This window comes from Gavia stellata, chromosome 4, assembly GCF_030936135.1.
Source record: "Gavia stellata isolate bGavSte3 chromosome 4, bGavSte3.hap2, whole genome shotgun sequence".
NCBI lineage: Eukaryota > Metazoa > Chordata > Aves > Gaviiformes > Gaviidae > Gavia > Gavia stellata.
Window position 1 is genome coordinate 85,031,866 of NC_082597.1, and position 21,710 is coordinate 85,053,575.

The 21,710-nt window shown below is 45.8% G+C and overlaps 1 protein-coding gene across 2 annotated transcripts in view; it reads left to right on the forward strand.

Moving 5' to 3' along the window:
- Positions 1-2,154: 2,154 nt before the first annotated feature.
- TSPAN9 (tetraspanin 9) overlaps positions 2,155-21,710 on the forward strand; it is a 200,532-nt gene continuing 180,976 nt past the window's right edge. Inside the window, exon 1 of one of the 2 annotated variants that reach the window (XM_059816799.1) lies at positions 2,155-2,198. The gene's annotated coding sequence lies outside the window, so the exon portion shown is untranslated. Of the gene's footprint in view, positions 2,199-12,236; positions 12,263-21,710 lie in introns of those variants that run through there. The other variant, XM_059816800.1, reaches the window with a different exon arrangement.

The following is a 21,710-nucleotide window of genomic DNA, read 5'->3' on the forward strand; positions in this document are numbered from 1 at the left end:
TTGCAAGACAGATTTCCTTCACTGTTTGCTTTAAGGTAAACGCACAGCAACATTTGTGTACTTTTGTACATAAATAAATGAAGAACAGAATGCTGCTGCACATGCTTTTCTTCTGGGGGCGAGAGGAACAAACATACAGCAGGTGACAGTTGTGTTGTTTGCAGCACTAACACCAGGATGCTTAGACTGTGTTGAACGGAGCAGTTTATAAAAGTCCACATAGGACAGAATGGAAGGTATGAGACAATATATCTGATGTGAACATGCCCTTGAATTGAGAAGTGTGACAACAACAGCAGCACCAGAGAAGGAAATGAGAATACACAGGGGACCTAGGAATGTGAAACAGATCTTCCTTCTGCAGAAATATTTACCAGAAGAGCCTTGAGTTGCTCTTCACACTGTGTAAAATACAGTTACACAGTATCATTAAGGTTGGAAAAGACCTGTAAGATCATCAAGTCCAACCATCACCCCAACCCCACCATGCCCACTAAACCATGTCCCGCAGTGCCACGTCCACACGTTCCTTGAATACCTCCAGGGATGGTGACTCCACCACCTCCCTGGGCAGCCTCTTCCAACGCTTCACCACTCTCTCCATAAAGACATTTTTCCTAATATCCAGCCTGAACCTCCCCTGGCGCAACTTGAGGCCATTTCCTCTTGTCCTGTCGCTTGTCACTTGGGAGAAGAGACCAACACCCACCTCACCACAACCCCCTTTCAGGTTGTTGTAGAGAGTGAGAAGGTCTCCCCTCAGCCTCCTCTTCTCCAGACTGAACAACCCCAGCTCCCTCAGCCGCTCCTCATCAGACTTGTGCTCCAGACCCCTCACCAGCTTCGTCGCCCTTCTCTGGACACGCTCCAGCACCTCAATGTCCTTCTTGTAGGGAGGGGCCCAAAACTGAACACAGCATTCGAGGTGCGGCCTCACCAGTGCCGAGTACAGGGGCACGATCACCTCCCTACTCCTGCTGGCCACACCATTTCTGATACAGGCCAGGATGGCGTTGGCCTTCTTGGCCACCTGGGCACACTGCTGGCTCATATTTAGCCGCCTGTTGATCAACACCCCCAGGTCCTTTTCTGCGGGGCAGCTTTCCAGCCACTCGTCCCCAAGGCCGTGGCGTTGCCTGGTTCCCCAGGCCCATGTCCATAACTGCATTGGTCCATTTCTGTAGGTACCTCTTCCCAATTCCAGGCCGCTTCCCCCTCACACAAGACTTCGCTCAGGGAAGATGAGGTGGTGCGCCAGAGCCTTCCCCAGCTGTGTTAAGACTCTTTGATGGAGACAGCGTTTGAGGTTGGCTCCATTAACTTTTTGTTGCACTTCCACTGACACCCGGGGAAGGCAGGTGGGGCCTTTCTGTAGGATCTCAGAGGATCTCCCTCGTGGCCTTCTCTCGCCCGGCATCACGGCCACCGTGCTACGCAGACTGCGGTCTCCTGCCGCCATAGCAGAGAGCTGGGACGAGCGCTCCGACAAGCGCACCCTCTGTGCTAGAACCCGCAGCGATACGTTGGCGGTTGTCGCCTTGGGACCGACGAGCAGCTTCGCCGTGGGTCCGCCATTTGCAGGGGCGGTCGAGGCGCCCGTGGGTGACCCTCACCCAGCCTGCCGGCCCGCGGCTTGGCGCGGCTGCTGCCCCCGCCTACGTGAACCCAGAGGAGCCGTTCAGCCGCAGGCCCCGCAGGGCAGGGGAGGCAGCCGAGGGGGGAGGCGGTGGGTGCCCGCAGCCTCGGCGCAGCCCCCCCAGCTCCGGGCTGGTGCAGGCGGGGGGTGCCCCTGGTGCCCACCCGAGGGGGGTCCGGGGGGCTGCCGTGGGGTGCGTGGCCGGCACAGGGAGCGGGGCGGGCCCTGGGCGAGCAGGCTCCAGGCAGAGCTCTGAGGAAAGGGATCCGGCGCGGGATGGCGGCGGCTTTTTGCTCCGGACTCGGCCGGGCCGGCTCCGGGCGGCGTGAGGCGCGCTGGCGGACCGGGCCGGCGGCGGTCCCTCCCCGCCCCTCCTCCGCGGGGCTGGAGCCTCCCCTGGGCAGCGCCCCCAGCTCCTCCCCGCTCGGTAGCGCCGGTCCGAGCCCCTCCTCCCGTTTCCGCTGGTAGGAGCTGGGGCCGTGTCCTGCCGTGCCTCCGCAGCTCCCCCACCGCTCGGCCCCATCCGGCCCGGCCCGGCCCGGCCCGGCCCAGGGACGCGCGGGTGAGACCCGACGCCGCGGCGGGCGGGGGGCGGTGGAAAGTTGCGGGGCTTCCCGCCCGCGGGAGATGGCAGGAGCGGGGCGGCGGGGGGCGGTGGGGGCCGGGGGCCGCCGGCCTGGCGGCGCTGGGGAGCAGCGGGGTCCCGGCGGGGTGGGGGAGCGGGAGGCTCGTGGGGGTAAGGAGTGTGTGGTGGAAGCGGGGCCCCCCCCGGCCCCCCGCTGCCTGTGTGATTTTTGCGGAAACGGGAAAGTTCGGAGGGACGAGCCGAGCCCAGCGGCGGCTGCGTCCGCGCTCCTGCTCTCCGCCGGAGAGCCCGCATCGCCCATCCCTGACGGGAGCAGATGGCTTCGCCTGGGGATCCCTCCACGCCCCCGGGGAAAATACTCCTGCCCCGGCGCTGCTTGCGGGCGGGGGGCTTCCTCTCTCCCCCCCTGCCCACCCCCCCGAGGCTGCGGGAGGGCGCAGAGCCGAGCCCTGGGTGGGTGGGAGCGCGGAGGAGCCCCCGCGGGGGGCAGAGCACGCGTGGGGCTGCGGGAGGGAAGCGGCTGCCGGCGGTGGAGGGGGCCAAGCCCGCGGCCGGCCGGGGGGTGACAGCTCTCGGCGGCAGCCGCCCGCGGAGGTGGTGCTGAGAGTTCCTGCCTTCCCCCTGCTTGTGTACAACTTGACTCCGGCTTTGCCTTTTCCTGTGCGAGCTTTTGGAAACTTTTCTTGCTGGATGTTGGATATCCGCCTGTCCCCGTGCTCCCGGCGGGAGCTCCACCGCTCTCAGAAAGGCCCCCAGCTCTGGGGAGTGCAGATGGGCAGAGGACCTGTGGTATGGGGATGCTGTGCTGGGGGAAAAACTAGACTACAGGGTGAATAAAGCTGTGTTTCTTCACTTAGTCCTTCTATCAACTCTTTTTTTTTTTTTTTTTTTAATGCTTTTACTCTGCATGGTTTTGTGGTTTGAAGGACAGGGCTAGGAATGGGGCACCTGATTTTCCTACCTGCCTGCACTGAACTTAAACTTAAGACTTTGGGGTAAGTCATCTGGGATTTGACTGGGAAAAAGTTGGATATTCTCCAGAACAGCCGTGAGAGTCAAATCATGGGGCTTGTTTGTGCTATGACTCTTAGACGGGCCTAAACTTTACCCGTGGGTGCCAAAACTTCACATATTACTGTAGCAAAGTTGTTAGTAACAGGTGCCACAGGTAGTTTTAATGGTTTGTTTGTTAAGTTGATAGCTGAAGTTCTTTATAGCCAGGGTGTATAATGGCAAAGGATAATAACCGCTGAAGAAATGCGCTCATATATCAGCATAGAACATGGGGCCATAGTTAGCGCTCAATAATTTAAACAATACATTGCAATAAAAAAGTGAAACATGGCAACAGCACAAGATGAAATAGCAAAACACCACTTGAGGCTGCAGCACTGGTTGGAGGAGTTAATTTCACATTTGTGGCACGTGTGAAACTAGCAAGTTTGCACTAGAGAATCCAAGACTTTGTCTCAGTACTACTCTGTGAGAGCTGGTATGGAGTTGGTTGGGCCTTGATCAGAAGAGACTGCTTGTTTGCAACGTTCCCGTTGCACTTGGGTTTGACGATTGAAAACCCATGCCGGTTTTTCGCTTTTGTCACGTTTCAGTATTGTGCTGTTTGCAAGTGACTGATGCCCCATTAGTTTTTTACAGTGCAAGGGTGTCACTACATTTATTGATGCACAGAAGGAGATGAGAACGCTTTAAAGAAGCTGGGTGTGAGCCAGCGGCGTGCCCTGGAAGCAAAGGCAGCCGGCGGTATGCAGGGCTATATTAATAAGACTGCAGCCAGTACACCACGGGAAGCGATTATCTGCCTGTACTTAGCATTTGCTAGACGGCGTCTAGAATACTGCCTCCAGTTTCTGCTCTCAGAGACAAGAAAGGTATGGATAAACTGGAGCTAGTCCAGTGGAGGGCCACTGGGACCGGGGGGGGCTGGAGCACGTGCCCTTGGGAAGGAGTGGGGAGCTGGGAGCTGAGTGTGGTGACCCAGGTGACAAGGCAGGCACCCCGCCACCCAGGGTCCTGTCCCGTGGTACCGAGTGAGGCAGCCAGCACCAAGCAAGACTCTAGATCGCCAGGCAGGTTTGCGGTGATTAGGCAGGTCCGAGATCAAGTTGAGATGTGAATAAGCAGGTCAGGATCAGGCCCCGTGAGGGTAATTAGGGTCAGACACAGTCCAGTTACCACTGAGCAATGTCCATAGCGATGCGACAGGTCTGAGGTCAAGTGAGGAAGTCAGACCATGGCTCAGGGTCTGGATCAAGGGGGTTCATGACTGGGGACAGGCACACCTGCAACATAGTTTGGGCAGGGACTGGAGGCCAAAGGCAGAGCTTAAATGGAGCCCCTGGGGCCATGGGGAGAGAGCGGGGGTGGAGGCACCAGGTGAGGCTGATCAGGGCCTTTAAAGGCCCTTCAGCGCGGTCAGGGCCCTGATACAGTCTGAGGATCTTATGCTGAGGGAACCAGGCTTGTTCAGCCTGAAGAGAAGGCTTTGATGGGACCTCTAGTAACCTTCCAGTACTTAAGAGGAGGTTGTCAAGAAGACAGAGCTAGGCTCTTCACATTGCTATGTGGTGGTTGGATGAGGGACAACAAATATAAGTTGAAACAAGAGGTTCAAGCCAGATCTAACAAAAACTTTTTCTGCTATGAGGACAGTCACGTGTTGGAACAGGTTGCCCAGAGGGGTTGCGCAACGTCTGTCCTCGCAGGTTCTCAAGACCGAAGTGGATGAAGTCCCGTTGTGACCTCATAGCCAACCCTATGTAGAGTAGAGCGGGAGTGGAACTAGATCACCTCCGCAGGCCTGCTCCGACACGAATTCTCTGGTCCTGAGATCAAGCAGCCATTTGGTCTGAGAAGGAAGGAGGTGTGTAAAACTATGACAATACTTGTAAGCACCACAGATGAAGAAATGGAGAAGGTTTTTAGGGTGCTGATGTGTTGCTAAGATACTTAGTAGAGGAATTTAAAAAAATTAAATCAAAAATTTTCCTCACTATGCTGAGGGCTTGTGCTGGAAAGGGGGGGGTTGTGTGTGGGCAGGGGTGCTGAAGATACTTTCTATTTGAAAACTTGCTTTCCTTTTGTGATTCTCAATGTACAAAGTGCCTCTTTAGTGTAACATCACTTAAAGATGCTTTCTGGAATAGGTCAAGTCATGTTCTTTCAAAATTCATGTAGGAGGTGTGATGACAATACAACACGGTGCTGAGCTTGGGAAAAGGCTGTGTATGATCGGGGAAGAGTTCTTACCTGAGGGTTACCTTCTTTGACTCTGTAGAGAGTAGAATAATGTCAGGATCAGCAGAGCACTTCCCCATTTGTGGCATGGTTGTTAATGGACCTTAGGGTTGAGTCAATTCTAGTAGGGCCGGCTTAGCAATACCCAGAGAATGTGAGTGGACTAAAAATAGGTCTTTGATTTTTCTTCTCCACATGGCAGTGAAATTGTGGTAAAGTAGGGATGTGCTGAAGAACTGCCTTCTCTTCACTCAGTACAACGCATGCTAGAATTTGATTTTGAGGAGAAGTGCTCACTGGGAAGATAAAAACTTTTGTGTATTTTGCTCACGTGTAACAAGATGCTCTACTGGAGACAGAAGACCTATCACTAGGCCACTCTGTCTTTCCTCTCCATCTCTCCTGGTCTCCTAAAGCTGACTTCCAGACACTGTTCTGCTGCTCCTTGTAGCCTCTCTCAGATGAAACTTGCATTGCTGAATGTCAGCACTGTGTTTCCTGGGGAAAAAACCCATCAAATCGGTCTCGTGGGTCACTTCCTCTGCTTCAGTGACATACTTTCTGTGGCGTGTTTGTAATGAGGCATGGTGGTGTTAGTTGATGGTTGGACTTGATGATCTTACAGGTCTTTTCCAACCTTTGTGATTCTGTGAAAGGGCGTTGTTCTCCACTGAAGGACGTTGGATGCTTTCCTCATTGCGCAGGTGTTTCTTCGAAAGTCATGCGTCTCTGAGTTGTCTATTGCCACAGTGAGACAGCACTGTGCTTCAGCTGGCTTTCAACCCCTACCTCACCTTTCCTTCTCGGCCTGTTTTTGAAAGCACTTCCTCTTCAGGCTCTATTAAACTGTTTCTTCTGATATTCCGAGCACTTGCATTCATTGCTGTCAAAAATAAACCTTGAGGTCTAGAGTTTGTAGAATAAGGCACGATCCTTGGGCAGAGCCTTGCTGCTTTTGCCTTGACTGCAAGCGCAGTAGAACAGGAGGCATCTGACCTCCGTGCTTTGCACAGAAGAAAGAACAGATGGGAAACGTGGGATCCCCAGTAGGTAATGAACTGCATTTTGATGGCAATGAGATGTATTAGGCTGTTAAACTGCCTGTTGAGGAGGGGTGAAAAAAATCCTATTGTTGAAAAGCTTTTAAAATCAAGAGTATAAAACAGATAGGCATGCTCTGGGGGCAGCTCCAGGGAGATCAGGCAGACTAAATCATAAACATATGCTCCAATAAGCCTTTAAATGGACAAAGGTATTAATTAAGCTTAGCATTTCTTTGCAGTGATGTGGATATGATGTTGTGATGTTACGATAACACTGAAGTAGTAACATCAGTTTAAAAGATTTGAAGTTTGCATTAATCTTTGTTTCAAAAGGCATAACAGGAAAAATTTTTCATATTTAAGTTCTTTGGAAAGCACTTTTTCCTTTTGCTGTCAGAGTGCTCCTTTATAATGCAAACTCTGTTGTGCTGTTCTAATGCCTGATATTTCTGAAGGTGGAAGTGACTAATAGCTAGGGTGTTTATTTCCATGATCCCTGTTACAAATGCAAAAAGGGAAACAAACTGCATTAACTAGTGAAAAGCCGATGATCTCTCTGAAGCCAAGTCACTGCATGTCTCTAGAATCAGCCAAACTGTGGGAACTGAGCTTTAGTTTCTACCTTGATATCGTTACAGTAGAGCTGCCTTTGCTGTGGACAGTCTTCACTGATTTACAATTGCTTGGATTGGTCTGTGTCTACTCATAGTAAGGATGTGATGGAATATATCAACCTCCTGCAGGCATGGGACCACGAGAGCTGTATTATCCTGATGTGGCATGTCTGGGGAGGAGGCAGGGCCAGACTGGAGAAGGAGTTTGGGGGGGTGTAAGTGAAAACGCAGGAGGCTTGAGAAGGCAGGAGGCTAAGGGAGGGGAAGTCTGCGGCCCTCCCCTGGGAGGAAGGTCTGAAAAGGAAGGATGAGGTGGTACGCTGAACAGAGAGCTGAAATGTCACAGCCAGCAGGTTTGGAGGAGACTTAGCTCAAAATCTCGTGACTCCATCCTCGGGGACAGGGATCAACTCAAGTCCAAGAGAGCAGAGGGCTCTGTGAGCTCTCTGGTGTTTGGTGTCCTCCAAGTTCACTCCTAACTAAAGTCATTCGACCTGAAGGATTGAGGGAGGCAGGGCTTGAAGTTGAAGGAATCCCAGGTTTAGGACACTGCTGGGAAGGACTCGGAGGAAAGAAAATGTTGTGACAAAGCTGGACGAGTAGTACTTTCTGACTGGTAGTTTTATCGGTATTCAGGGGTTGCACTGTTCTCTACAACCTCTAGGTAATCATTACTAATTTCCAAATGAATATGGCTTTAGAGCGGCAAAGCCTGAGAGACAGCACTGCATACTCCGGTGTTACTAACCCAAGTTCCTCGTCTTTTGCAGTTTGGTAGGGAATGCTGTCTCCTCAGGTGCCTTATGGCAGTATGTTGACAACCACTTTTTATGGTGATTGCAGCCATACTCAAAACTCATGCTGAGCACAGGCAAGGAGACTCTCTGTTTGGATTTGCTCATTTCTAAAGGTTGAATAATTCAAGAACACTTTTGAAAGCGTATTTTCCTTTCTCTGTGTCTATTGCTGTTTTTTACCCGTAACTGCACACAGTTCAGTGTAAGGTGGTTCTGCCCAAGGTGTTCAACTAGCTTTATTTTGAACAGTTCTTTGATTTCTCAAATATGTACTTATCCCAAAATCAGCTTTGCATTGCATTTTATGTTAAGACTGTAACCTTATGCAAGTGAAGGTTGTTGCTTTGCTTCGTTTGAAGAAAGTGCAGCTGAAGTTACAAAGGATCAAAAGCAACGTAACATTCTAAGAATGTCTAGCGTGTTGTTTCCACTTGAGGACAGAGTGCAGAGTATTGTTTATATATATTTATATACATGTGGACAAAATACCATCAGGGGAATGGGATAATGGCTCTGGCAATAGAAGAGATGTGTACTAACAAGCAGACAGGAGCATGTCTCCCTGTAAAATAAAGATCTAAATGGCTGGCTTAAAAGCCTGTAAAGGAAACGTTCCAAACATAAATAAAGTGATTCTATTTTGTACAGCAGAGCATTTGGATCTCCCCAGGGCTGCTGTGCTGTCTCACAAAGTTTTGCCAAGTAACGGTGGCTCTGAGTGTTAAAAAGGCTCTTGCTGAGCTGTTTCCCAGCAATGGAGAAAGTGGCAGGACAGGCAAGACTTTTGCATTTCATGGCACCTGGGACACTATTGATGGCAGCAGAGGCAGCTATGAGGGGCGTGTAAATTGTGTAGACACCTATTGCTGAGCTATTTGGTGCCATAAAAGATGAAGAGCAAAGGGGAAGAACTGCAACTCTAGAAAAATTTCCACCTTCTTCCCCTCACAACCACTTGGGATGGAAGAGGGGCTAAATCCTACACTATGAAGCTTCTCCTGTTTCAGGTGTGTAACAAGGAAGACCCAGGACAGTATTTCAGGTGAATGTGGTTATAGATCAGGATAAGAAAGCCATGGTAAAAGTAATTTCTGGGACCAGTGATCCGTACAAGGATATGAAAGACAGGAAGAGACTTCATTGTGAAGAGGAATGTTTTGGAGGTGTTCTCTATTCCAATTATAGACGGCAAAGTGAAAAGGATTGTGAATCAGAGAAGGATTCTTCTAGGGAGAACCAGGAGGAGGAAATGAGAACAGACAGAGTCTTAAGTTCCCACACCAATGTAAATTCTTCTGCGTGGCTTTCAATTTTCCAAGTTCCATGTTGTCCCACCCCTTCCTGGTGGCACTGTCACCACAAAATATCTCCCAAGGGTTATACAAGAAACTCTCCCCTTTTCATTCTATTTTTCTTTAAATAATTTCTCAAGACACGCTTTTTTAAAGCAGTCATTTTCCCATGAAAAATTCACCTTCATTAGGTTCTTTCTCTTTCTTGCTCTTAGGCTTTCCTTTTCTTACTCCGCCAGTTGAAGTTTCCTACTCTTCAGGGACTCACAAGCAACCTCTATTACGTCTTGCTTTCTTTTATGAAAGCAAAAAGTCCTGCTTGTGTGTCATCATAGCTTGGTTTTCCCAGCTATGTAGTCTCTGTCTTCAGCTCTTCCTTCTTGTTCTTTTCTCTATCAATTCCTCTTTGAAGAACTGAGGAAGTTCATTCTATGGTAAGAGAACCACGCATTCTGTTTTGCTGTCTGTAGTCCATTTCTTCCTCGCTGTTTTTATATTAAACCACAACAGGGGAAACAAAACTAGTTCAAGTCATTTAGATATGCAGCTGTTTTTTTCTGAACTGCTTTTTAAAGAGCTTTAAAGAGAAATGTTGCTTCCTGCAGGAATCTCCAACTTTTCTTTCTGCTTCAGCAAACAGTATTTAATTCCTCTGTTTTTTAAACTTGAAAGTCACTTCTCAAAATCTTCTTAAGGCACTTGTCTTTTTTGGAGCTGCTAAGGCATCCCTCTCCTTTACTCTTACGAGGCACTGAGAGGTTATGTTCTTTGCTCCACGTTCCTCTGAAGTCAGTAGAAGATGATAGCTATCAGGCTGTTTCTGCTTGGATTGCTAGACAGCCCTGTTACTGTTTCAAAGGTCTGAAAGTGGTTAGAGATGTAGGTTTTAATTTTATTAATAAAATGCACTCGTCCCATGCTTCAGGTACAAAATAGCCCCACAGCAAACTCGAAACTGTCAGTGAGAGCCAAAGTAGGTATTTACCTGGTGCTGATGGCATTAGTCCAAGGCATCCATTTACAAAAGCAAACGGACTTTGCTTGCCCTTGGGAGATGATTTGAGGAACTGAAAGACAAGTATGCTTTATTTTAGAGGACCAGGTGTGGTGACGTACCTAACGGTTACCAGGAGATAAGTGCCTACCAATCGTTGAGCTTTTTAGAAGAGAAAAGATCTACAGTTTTTTTCGAGCTTTTGCTAGCCTTCATGTTATAGGACTTCTGGTTTGGAAGGCAGCCCTGTCTCCTGACCTCCTTCTGCTGTGAACAGTGGATTGGACAGGTTGCCTGGCTGTTGAGTACAGTTCCCTGCTCGTGTAGACATCATCATGAAAGATGCAAGTTTCTGAAGGGTTCGCAGGATGTCTGTTCCTTGCATCATCATTTGTTGCAACAACCTTGTTCCTACCTGAGCCCAGTAGTGAATCTTGGAGGGCATGAACTGAGCTCCTCAGTTGCATCTGCCTCTGAGTTTTCGTTCATACTGTGTGTGGCATCAGTTTGACTAACTAGCCAACACCTATGCACTGGAACTGTAGGAAACTTGGATTATTTAATTCTTGACTTTTTTTTATATTTTTATTTTTTGCTAAGCCACATTTGACTTCAATACGATTAATTCAGTTGCTGAAATAAAGCTGTCTCTTCTGTCTCTAGGGAGCTGGTTTGGTTGGTTGCCTGCCTGCGTGTGCTTGACATAGAGCCTGACATCAGCAAAGAGCCTGGTGTTCATATAGTATTAGTTCATTTTATGGAAGATGTCTAGAACAGACGTGTATGATATGTTGAGGTGTGCATGTGCTCCAGCAGGTATAGTAAATAGAGCGTGTGAACGGGGTAATCAACAAGACCTTCTCTCGGGAGCAAAGGCAAGGATTAATTTGGGGTAAATTAATTCTTAAAACTGAATGTGAAAAGATTGAAGGTGAAGGCAACTAATTAGCTCCAGGTTTACTGTTCTGAAAGGGACAGTAGTTAGTTTTGAAAACACCGTTCTCGAAGTCAGGTTTTCTTATCTACCTTTAAAAAATGCCTTATATTGGAAATCTGAAAACATTTAGAAATTAATTATTTTCTCATAGATATGCTTGAGTACTTCTTGTCACTTCTAGACTCTGGAAACAGTGTTTCAGAATCTTACATGATACAGTGAGGCAGGCTGAGGGAAAGCATTCATTTAAAAACCACCGACGACAATGGGGCAATGGAAACATTTCTGTTGACCAGGTTTGATGAATAATCACATTTTTTTCAATAATCAGCCTGTACTTTTTGTGTGCAGCTGCAATAATTTTTATGGGGTGTTGAACATTGGAGATGGTACTGTTCTGCGTCTCTGCTCCATGTGGTTGGAGGAAGTCCCGGTCTCACTCTTGTCAGTTTGCTATTTTTGCAGCACCCTTCTAGGACTGGGATGGTGCTGTTACAGCCCTGAAAGTACCACTATGGACTAGAGAAGGTGGGGTGCTTTATGTTCTTTGGTTTTGTGTGATTTTCACGCTAGCAGAGGTTTGTTGTAGTAGAAGCAAAGATGAGACCAGTCAGAAAGTGGGACTAGTGCAGGAGAGTTCAGCAGGGAAGGTCTTAATTTCTGTTCTTGCTGCTGTAAACAGCTCATCAGGTGTCTTGGTGATGATAGGGGACCTAAATGCAAAGGGGAAGAAGCATTGGATTTTTCTGACTAGTATTTCTGATTTAATTGACACAAGTTTTGCATTTTCCCTTGCTCTGTTTTCCCCTTTAGTTACTGTGAGTCTGTTTTAATATTTTGCCTGTTGTCATTATTTAAATTTGAGTCCAGATGAAATCAGTATATTATGCCCTACAGACCAGTGTTTAGACTTACTCCTTTTGTTCAGAAGCAGGTGAGATTTGACATAACTTTTCCTGTTTCCCGCCCAATCCCTCCTTTCTGTCCTCTTGAAGTAATTATGTTTGTGATAGGAGGTGGGTCCAAAAGGCAAGAAGGTTCACTTTGGTCTTCTTCATCTCTCCAGGTTTGGTCTGCAACTTTTCCACTGGCGTACATCCAGTTACCTCAAGTAAGTAAGATCTCTGTGAAGGATACTTGGAGTCAGTCAATCTGATCTTTAATGCTGCTCGCATTGACATTAAGGGGAGACAAGTTCGGCCAACACTGAGCCCTTATGAAACCTTCTTGTGATCTGTTATTTTCTTGCCCCAAATGCTTAGAGTGTCCAGAGTAACGTGCTTGTAGTTGTCTCCAAGTGCTGCTGTAGGTACCCAAGGAAATGTAACAGAGGAGGACAGTAATTCTCTTCATTATATGCAAATATTATTCTTCCTCTGTTTTCTTATCTGCCTCTGACATTTGAAGGGAAAGGAAGCAGGGAAGACCCAAGCAGGGTTCCTACTGATAGCACTTTCCTTAGTCCATATAAGTCTTATCCTTCTGTGCAAGTGTAATTTTATAAACAGGCTTGGAGAAACAGACTGATCTTGGAGGGACCGACTGTTACCCTCGCGTTTGGTGTCCTAGGGCAGCTGCAGGCCTATTGCTTTGTGTTTTTACACTCCCTACGTTCTTCGGGGATTTAGCCTCGGCTAAGAAGCGCATGGAAAACGTGGCACTGCCTACCTTTCATTGCGGTTCTGACATTGTCGAGACAGCAACTTCTGGCCCTTCAGGGAACGGAAAGGTGAGAGCCACCTTTCTGCTGAATGCCACGTGTTCTGCCGAAGGCTGCCAGGAGTGCAGGGTGGTAGGTCCTAGCCATGGGAGCGGCAGAGAGATAATAGTCCACTCACGCACTTGGCTTGCTGGGGACTGTTGCGTGCTTCTGCGCTGCGTGTGTAAAACTTGTAAAGGCAACTACAGGCAAAGAACATCTACTGTTGTGCATTTTGGGATGAGTGGCGAGAGATCGTGGTCTGTAAAGGAGAAACATCTCCCTGCAGTTGGAAAAGGCAAAGAACATGTTAGGTGAGGCTAAGAAAAAAATGCTGAAGCAGCTTTCCCTTGCTCTTGTGTAAACTATCATTACAGGTGATGCCACACAATGACTCAGTCTTGGGGATATGGCAAAGACGCATTGACCTTGGGATACTCTTTATACAAGGGAGAACTGAAAAATATACTGAGAGGGATTTTTCAATGTCAGGGCAGTAGTTCTGTTGTCTAACTGCTGTGGACAATTTCACTTGTAGGACCTGTATGTTTCCGAGAGAAAAAATTAGTAATAAGATGTATTAATACAAGAGGTGTATAACTAGCTTAAAATCTCTACATTTGCTATTGGACATGAACAGCTTCTGGATATTTCTGTTGTAAGGAAAAGATTGAAGAGAGAGTTTGGGGGGTGTTAGGCGTTGATATAGGTAACATCTGTATTTGTCGTAAATGAGACAAAATGTTACAGTATGTAAGATAAAGAACCTATGAAATTTCATGCTGTAGAATTTAAGACAGTTATAAAAAGCCTTGGTTTAGGCATAAAACGTCTCTCCTGTAAGGCTGCTGTGTGTTTACATCTTGCAATGATTTTTTTTGATTACTTTTTGCATGTGCGCCATGCTCTGAATCACGCTGAATGGTGCTCTGTTGATTCCTGTGTCCTAGAAAAGCTGGGCTCTGCTCTTGGGTGGCGGAGTACACCCGGGAAAAGATAGCTGGGGAAGCTTGAAATGGTTGTTACTTGTTCCAGGAGTTTTCTTGCTGTTCATCCTTGTGCCACTTGAAATGATTGCTCTATTGTGAGCTCTTTCATCTTGTTTCCACCCCTTTAAAATTTGATACTGCAGAAATTAATATAACATTATCTATAATATTTAAACTGCCTTATGTTACGAAAGTGAGAATTCCCACAGCAGCCTTAAGTCTGTACCCAGAAGAGAAAGCACATCAAGTGAGTGTCTTAAGTTACACCGTTATGTAGCGCTGGGCACTAGGATGTATTGCTTGGCAAATATTTACATTTCAAATCTGGTCCAAGTCCGTGGCAGTGTCAAAATATTGTATGCTAATTATGCTAAATGATCATATTACACTGGTAAATGGGCATAGGCTTGATTCCCAAAGTGCTGATCTGTGAATCGCATCATCAAGGAGTACAAAAGAATCCACGTCCCTCAGAGAGAGAAGATAAATAGGATATTTCAAACATTTTTCTTGCATGCGTGGTAATACGCAATTTTCTCCCCTTCCCATGATGTTACTGAAATCAGTTTCACAGCAGATTGAAAAATTAGTATCCCACCTATAATGGAGGTCAAGAAATTACTTCACTTTCTTTACCTCGCTAGTTGGTGTTAGCTACGGGATTTCACATACCCTTTACTCTAATTCAAGAGTTTTCTTTTCAAAGGTGTCCATTTCTGCTAAGAAGATAAGACTTCATCATCCTGAGCAGAATGGGAAACTTGCTTTTTACTTTCTATGAAACGTACTTACGTGTGTTAAAAAGCTGCCCAGACTTGAATTTCTAGTATCTGAACAATAAATTTGTTGTTAAAATAAAATGATTGAATGCCTTGCTAGCACGTGGTGTTGAAGTTGAGTGAAATACTCCTACTCATCACTCAAAATTAAATACAGTGTTTTGTGAAAGCTATTGTAGGAAACTGCTCAGTAGAGAAGTCAGACCTAGCTGATTAGTGGAGACAGTCTTCAGTTATATCTTAAAGCCACCATTTACTGTGATTTTTTTATTTTTTTTTAAATGTCTGTAAAGCACTGCAAGCCCTAATTGTTCTCATTGTTGTGTAACGGAATCAAAAAGGGCGTGTGGGATGCTTTGTGGTGGTATGATTTTGGCAGGCAGCCTTTTTAATTAAGATGGACATTTTAACATACAGGATGTATTGAATAATGAGCTTTAAAGGTTTGAGGTGCTGTTGTATGGGGGCAAGTTGGCTCTGTGCCTTACCCACGTGGTGAACTGTGGGATCTTCTAGGGTGACCCTGGATACCTCATTGGGGCAGGTTTGTTTTTCATTTGTCTAGTTTGCTTTGGACTGTGAGCAGGGTTATTGCTCCCAAATTCTTCGTACGGCGCCCAACAGAATGAGGCGTGGAGAGGAGGGCCTGGGAAGTACTGTACAAATACAGGCTGTAGAGTTTAATCCCAAATGAGATCAGACAAGCCAGGTGAGAAAGAGAAGTATGAGAACGGATTTACTTAACTGTAAGACAGCTAACTAAGTTACAGAAATAACTTGAGGACCTGGTTGTGTCAAAGGTGCGTGTTTATAAAATGTGTGTAACGTGCTGGGGTGTTCCAGAGTTGGGCCAGCACCTCGCTTGTGCCTGGCTTGAGTGACTTTATGGTTGGACTTGATGATCTTATAGGTCTTTTCCAATCTTAGTGATTCTGTGTGACTTCTTGGCATTGGTCTCTGTTCTTTGTTGTACGAAGAGCTTGTTCAGTTAAATGGATAATGTTAGATCAGGTCTTCAGGAACGTTATTAGAAGTCCTGTGGAGGTAGCACGAGGAAAGGGCAGTTCCTCTGGGCAGCGGCCGGGTCAGGATAATTGCATTTACAGGGGTCTCTGTTTTAAACTGGGTTCTGAGGCCTCGAGGCAGAATTGTAAATGATCCTGTCCAGTAAGTTACTAAGTAATATGATATAGCTAAGCTTTAATGTGCCATAAACGTAAATCTCCATGTATGAGAGCACCCCACTGGCAAAAGGTAAATTAGTTATGGGGAAAGGAAAATGATTAGTCCCAGAGTTATTGTTAAGAGTTAATCGCCGGCGCTTCTCAGGTTGCTTGAATAGTTGCCCCCATCATTAATTAACTTAAGAGGCTGTCTTTGGTGCTACCACTGTCACCAAGAAAATGTGTTTTCTTATTACTTCTGCTCCTTTGGAATATCAGATCTGTGGCCCTCTCCCACAGGCAGATTTTTATTTAAGTTTTTTAATATGGAGAAAAATTTTCACTTGAGTCTTTAGTGACATGTATAACCAAATCTCCTTATGAATGATAAGGTGAGGCTGTCTCTTCCTCGTTTGTCACGTGCGAGAAGGTGTGGAGGAATGTGATCACTGATGGTGCACCATTTTCTGCTCTTCCTTAGCTTGTTGTCCCTATTGCTTGTCACCAAGCGCCCGCAGAGCTGTGGTCCCCGGCTGCCTTCCATACAGCAGCTCTTGAGCATGGCTGCCTCTGAAAGCGACTGGGGGGTGCTTCTCCCTGGTCTGAGCTGGTCCATGGGATGTGGTTTGTTGCATGCGGCGTATTGTCTGCATCTCTGTGATGAAATGGAAAGGCCTCATTTTTAATAGCGATGTGTACATCTGTTCGTATGCTAGCCTGTTGGACAGCTGTGAACTACATTCAATTTCTTAAAGCAGTACTTTTCAGTCTTTCTATTATCAGACCTTAAGCATTTTCTACTGGAGGCTGCAGTCAGTTCAAACCCGCTTTGAACTCTGATTTTTCAGCTGCTGTATTTAAATTCTTGACCCAGCTGTTCATGTCTGCTCTGCACATCACACTCATGCCGCTCAGCTCCAGAGAGGCTATGTATGGTGAGGTGTATTTCACAGAATCACTAAGGTTGGAAAAGACCTGTAAGATCATCAAGTCCAACCATCAACCCAACCCCACCATGCCCACTAAACCATGTCCCGCAGTGCCACGTCCACACGTTCCTTGAACACCTCCAGTGATGGTGACTCCAATTTGTCTCAAGGAACCAAGGAAATTAACTTATCAGAGTACCAAAACTTTCATTATCAGTGCATTCTTTCTTTCTTTTTATTCTTTTGCATAAAATCCTTGCCCTTATAATCCCTGAACAATTTCCTTCGGTGTAAGAGAGAAATTAGGTGCCGTATCTGTAACTCCATGTGGACATAGGTGGGATTTCAGGAGCTGCACTACTTTCCTTGCTGGTAGCCCTGATCTTGTCCTCATCGTTTTCAAAGGGATACCTCTGTCACTCAGCAGAAGCATTTGTAGTATCACAGAGGTTAGAGAAGGCGGTGAGGGGAAAACACTAAACTTTCCAGCCCTCTGGAGAGCCAATATCAAATTGCTTCCTATTAACGTGTTTCCTGGCGCTTTGGTTCAGTTGCTGCCGATTTTCAGGCAGCTGGGTTTCCCCCAGGCAGAAGCACAGAAGTCTTTTCCCGATATACGCTGTACTTTTTGTATAGTGTATCATTATGGATTGTAGAAGTCATTGCCAAGGCTTTTGCCAAGGCCATCGCTTGGGCTGACGGTTCAGTGCTTTTGAAAAGAAGTTGGGGATATACGCAGGTAACAAGAATAGCCATTAATCCGAGTTCTTTCCCTTCTATCCAGCTGATTAATCACTCTTCCCCTTTGTGTCCCTACCGTTGCCATACTGGGGGGCGGTTAGCTGGTACTCAGCCCTGTGCTGTTCCTGACTAAACTATGCTACTAGCTTTTTTAGCTTTTCCATCCCGCCAGTTCCTTCACTGCCTGCCTCTATATTGCCCTCAGGCTGACGTGGAGATTAATTGACTTAGTATCGTAGAATTTTTCCTGTTTTAAAGTCCTCACTCCAGGAATGTTTAAGAAGGAAAATGGGGGAATTGGGAAACAAATGGTCACTTAGCTAGGATTTGGTGCGCCACATCTGAGGACAGAGAACACAAAGCAGTACTATTAATGGGAAAAGCATGGCATAAATGCACTATTGCTCATAGAGCTCGGGATGGGAGAGATGGAAAGCCTATGGTAGTTCCTCTAGCCCTCGGTTCCACTAGCCCTCGGTAGTGGGTTTCAGAGGCTCATGGAGAGATTCCCCAAAGTAACTCACCAGCAAACTTCTTTTTCTAAGTGGGCTGTGTCAAGCAAATCCCAGACCCTTGTCTGATTCAGTTATTTGATTGAATTGCTAGTTGATAAAACCCATTTGAATTTTGATAAGGTATTCAGCACAAAGCCAGGCAGTAAGGTCAGATGGAAACTGAAAGACGTACCCACTGACAAAAGCCTGTCCCATGGACCAGAAGGAGGTTAAGCAGCGAACATTTTGAGCTGGCTTATTTGATGCTATGCAAGATAGATAAAATTTGAACCCAAGGTTGCTAGCATTTGGACGAGCATTAAGTCAGGCGAGACGCTGTGGGAGACGCTGTGGGCATGGAGAGTGAACCGTGCACGGCTACAAACCGAAATGGAATTCAGTGCCTGTGTCTCTGAGCAGGACAGACGACACAGATTTGTGGGGAGCAGTTGCAAAGGCACGAACTCATCCTTACAGAAAAGTTAGTTTGACTTTGGGTAGAATGTAAGCTTAAAGCGCAATCAGACTTTGCAGGGGCTCTGTCTCTGGCATGAGCGTTCACACACAGAGTGTTGACACTAGTTATTTTGGATTGTTCTCAGCCTAAACAAGCTGAAGGGTGATGGACTTGTGACACAAGACTGCTGAAAATAATACGTGTGTTAATACCAGTTACTGGGCAAAACTCATATTGTGACATACATCTTTTTGTCATGTTAATTTTTGTAATCTTTTTAAAGCGTTTGTGCAATTTAAGGTGAAAACAGAAAACTAGGTAGTTTCAGGTGTCATTTTTTTAAAGTGGTTTTGATTTTAAAATGTATTTGCTTTTTTATAAGCATACTTTTAAAAAGATAATGTCTAACAAATAGTTTGTATTGTCTCCAGGGATTTATTTTTAGCCTAAATAGTGTTTATATATCTAATTTACGTTTAAGTGTCATATGCTTCTCTGACAGCATTTGCTACTTTTTTCTTAAATGTCTTGTACATAGAATCACAGAATCACTAAGGTTGGAAAAGACCTGCAAGATCATCAAGTCCAACCACCAACTCAACCCCACCATGCCCACTAAACCATGTCCCGCAGTGCCACGTCCACAAGTTCCTTGAACACCTCCAGGGATGGTGACTCCACCACCTCCCTGGGCAGCCTGTTCTAATGCTTCACCACTCTCTCCGTAAATAAATTTTTCCTAATATCCAGCCTGAACCTCCCCTGGCGCAACTTGAGGCCATTTCCTCTTGTCCTGTCGCTTGTCACTTGGGAGAAGAGCGACACCCACCTCTCTGCAATCCCCTTTCAGGTAATTGTAGAGAGCGATGAGGTCTCCCCTTTACATATTAAAAAGAACATAGAAGCAGTCTGGAAGAAGTTAGTGAAGGCTGCATGTTGTGATGTGTACGGGTTTTTTTCGCTATTTTGATGTTAATTTTTTAACGGTTGCTATACAATTTAAACTTAAAGCATTGTGAGCAGTATTGCTTAAAATATGCATTATTAAACCTGTTTGTTTTTTTTTTTCTTGTGCCTTGTGGTTCTAAGTTATGTTCCCCTACTAGAAAGTAAAGATGTGCTAAGAGCTGATTTTTATATGGGAGACCTCACACAGAAAAACTGTCAAGTGTGCTCTTTGTCCAGTCACACCGATGACGCTGGTGCTGCTTGGGCCGTTCCAGAGACATGCAAGATGGGAAGAGGACTCCAGGAGTGAGCTGAATATTGATGATTTGCAGTTTTGAATAAGAAAATTAGTACGCTAGCAAAACTGGCATCCTTCCTTGTCATTTATTATTATAACCTTGTTACTTAACTAAAAAAGAGAATTTGTGGAAAGCCAGTGAGTATGGCTGTATGACAGTACTATTTATTTATTACCTTTGGCATTTACTGACGTTTGTATATGTCTGGCTTTCAAAGCTAATGGCTGAAATAAAAATCTCGGGGGCAACATTGACCTTTGTTAAGATTTTTTTACAAGTCACAAGTGTTTGCTGCTTTAGTCTTCACTCTGCTTGGTGTTTGGTTTGGTTTTTTTTTTGGGGGGGGGCTATGTGTGTTTCATTGATTTGGATTTTGTTTGGTTTTGCTTTAAAGGTGCCCGCAGTGCATCTTTTATTTATTGGTATAGAATCATTTAGGTTGGAAAAGACATTAAGATCATCAAGTCCAACCGTAAACGATGCCGTATGATGCACTATGTAATGAAGACTTAAATCGGCAAATAGCTGGTGCCAAGGAATGTACTTTTTTAATGTTTCCTGCTTTTGTATTTTCATGCGAGTGCTTCCTTTGATAGCAGCACAGAACAATACAGAGATTAAACTCTACGTTGTTTGGTTTTGTTTTTGACAATTGTTACTTGTGCAGGAACAGTGGTTTACAGTTGGCTAGTACCAGTCATCTACAACTGGTGGCTGAGGGTGCAGCTGAGGGAATCCGGCCAAGCTTGGACAAATTCCTGTTTGTTAAGGCATCCTCAGCTACCCAGTTTGAAATGTATTAAATGAGGCTGATGAACCTCGGATGGAGGAGAAGACAGTAGCAGTATGTGGAAAGAAATAAAGCAGTATGGGCATGGAAATTTTCTCTTTTAAGGGAGGGTCTGTAAAGAGAGAGAAAAAGACTAATCTTCAACGGTTTTGTCGGTAAAATACTGATACTGTTTAGTGACTTTGTCCACTTCTTGTTCTCTGCACTCAATTTACAGAAAGCTGTAGGTATATCTGTGTACCCTTGTTTCAAAATAACATCTGTTAATTCACCTTGTGCGCTTTTGTTTGCATTATCATAGTTCCATGGATACCCACTCAGAACAAACATATGAATTAAGTACTTAAAATTGAAAATATATAGTATTATTATATGTGCCGTCCTATCTTTTAATTTGGTAGTCTTCCAAGGTTCTTAAAAGAAAGCTTTTGATTGCTTTCTGTCACGTACAAGAAGGGAAGGTTCACTGAAACTCAAAGATGGGAAAAACAATGAAATAACATTGTGTACTTCTTTTCATACAGCATATCATTATTATAGATTGTAGAAGTCATCATCAAGGTTGATGGTGGGGCTGTGAGTTTAGTGCATTTAAAACAGTTTGTGGGTACAGTTAGGTAATGAATACCTAAATATAATACTCAAGAAATCTTACTTGGAGAGAGGGACATTAAATGTTTGGTTTCACCTCTTTAAGTCTATTCTCCACCTTTTAAGTTCAATTAGGGATTTTCGAGTGGGAACAATTTCTCTCTTTACTGACTGCTATGAGATTCTTGTCCCTTCCTGTGAGAGCATAGCACTCGGCATTTCAAGTCTGCACATGATCTAATATTTTCTTCAGTGAAGCACCGGCAGGCTCTGCATCATGGTGTGTTTGCTCTGATCTGACCACGGTGCCCATAAATTTCCTGTCAAGGGACCGGTGAACTTCTGGTACTGTAAGAACATGGCACGTGAGTGCGTCACCATGTGATGGGAAGGTGGTTGCGTGAGATTGGATGCATGTTTGTTATTCAGCAAAAATGGAGGCATTTTCCTCCCGTTTCAGTAATTTCTGTCATGCAATGGGAGTGTGTTAGGGGAGCATCAGGAAAAAGAGAGAAAGGAAACGGGCTGCAGGCCCCTGAGGAATTAGTTTGCCCACAGCTGTGGGACAGTCAACAAAGATGTTGGGAAATGGCCTTTGGGTTAGATGAGTTGTTTTGTAGAAGTGGATGGATGCCAGATTAGATGCTGTACTAACTCCCAGATTCCCAAAGGAGGGTGCG